Genomic DNA, 1,813 nt, shown 5'->3' with positions numbered 1-1,813 from the left:
TTGATTTCTGGATATTGACTTTGCATCCTGCTGTCTTGCTGAATTCATTTATTAGGCCAAGCAGGTTTTTGCTGAAGTCTATAGAATTTTCTATGTATACTATCATGTCATCTGCAAATGACAGTTTTGTTTCCTCTTTTCCAATTTAGATGCCTTTTATTTTATTTTCTTGTCTGATTGCTGTGGCTGAAACTTCCAATACTATATTGAATAGAAGTGGTGAAAGTGGACAACCTTGTCTTGTTCCTGATCTTAGTGTAAAAGCTTTTAGTTTTAGCCCATTGAGTATGGTGTTGGCTGTAATGAAAATTACCATTCCATGTCTATCTTCTCAGGGCAGTATTTTGTGTTACTCAGAGATAGAAGAATTCCTCTTGTCTTTCTGTGGTTATAATTTGTTTCTAATTTACCACTTTATGAGACGTGTAGATTTTGTGCTTTATTTCAAGTGGGCTTTGTCATACTACTAACTTTTGCAAGCCTCTGGTCCTATTGTTTAGTATTTCCTGAACATAAAAAATTGAAACCTTTTAGCTGACATTTCCAGGATACTCTCCAAAGACAGACAGCATGTCAATTCTAGTTTTCTGCTCACTCTCATTTTTAGTTGTGGACAGTTTTTTTCTTTTTTTTAAATCTTTCATGGCAATTTTTTTGTTTTAAGTTTGTAATAGTCAATTTAGCATTCACAGGTATTTTGTGATGAAAGTTTTGCCTAGCAGATAATGCATTTCAAAAATTTGAGTATATTTGTTTATAGATATTCTTTCTTCAACTTACCAAATCTACTCTACTTCCTATAAATCATCTTTCATTTTTTTACTTAACCTGTTTATTCTTAGAAGGCTGTTAAATATGTGTCTACCACTACATATTTCTCTATCTTTACCATTCTACAAATCAAAAATCTGTATCTGTTTTTTTCTTAATTTTTTCTTTCCTTGATCATATTATTTATAAAAACATAAGTAAAAATAACTTATACTCTATTAAAGAACAATACGTTTTCCATTTACTTCCTGTGTTTATGATTTTTTTCTTTTTAAATAGATAATTAATCTATACTTTATAACTTCAGGCTGACATATAAATTGGAGTTTATAGAGCTACTCTTATTTCTCTTTTAGTCAAAATAAAAAATAGTGTGAGTTTATGACTTAGTAAATTTAGAATTTGAACTGTTTCACATATTGTAACTCAAACTTTTATCCTATAGGAGGACTATTCTTTTCTCTCTCTTACTAAATGCTTTATGAACCTGTGTGCCATCCTTGTGGAGGGGCTATGCTACTTTTCTCTGTTTTGCTCCAATTCTAGTAAATGAGGCCTGTCCAGAAAGTGTCCAGTCATAAAATATGAAAAATAGAGACATTTAGTGAAGAAGATATGAGATACAAGAAACATAGGACACTGATGCATCAGTCCCAGTCAACGTAGGCACCTTTGGGATTTCACATAGTTCTCCCAATTGCTGTCAGCTGCTCTCAAATCATATTTCCTCAAATCTCATTAATGGAATGAAATTACTTCCCTATCAAAGGTTTATTTTAGTTTTGGGAAAAGCCAGAAGTCACTGAAAATCAAATCTGGGCTGTAGGAGGACTGAGTCATCTGCATGATTTGATGTTTAACCTAAAAGCTATGCATGAGATGTGATGCATGAACAGGCACATTATTATAACGAAGCTGTCAATGACCAGTTTCCCATAGCTGTGGCGTTCTAAATCATCAAAATAGTTTCTGTGGTGGAATATTCAAGCTTAATGCAAAATATGATACAGATTCATTGCTGTATGCACTCAGTCATTTTAAA

General features: G+C 32.4%; 1 pseudogene; it reads right to left on the bottom strand.

Annotated features, from left to right (window-relative positions):
- Positions 1–1,243: 1,243 nt before the first annotated feature.
- On the bottom strand, positions 1,244–1,343 carry LOC119045162 (uncharacterized; annotated as a pseudogene).
- Between the last annotated feature and the right edge of the window lie 470 nt (positions 1,344–1,813).

This window comes from Artibeus jamaicensis, unplaced genomic scaffold (assembly GCF_021234435.1).
Source record: "Artibeus jamaicensis isolate MK-2021 breed Jamaican fruit bat unplaced genomic scaffold, CSHL_Jam_final contig_311, whole genome shotgun sequence".
Classification (NCBI taxonomy): domain Eukaryota; kingdom Metazoa; phylum Chordata; class Mammalia; order Chiroptera; family Phyllostomidae; genus Artibeus; species Artibeus jamaicensis.
The sequence above is the reverse complement of the archived record's forward strand: the minus strand, read 5'-3'. Positions and strand labels throughout refer to the sequence as shown.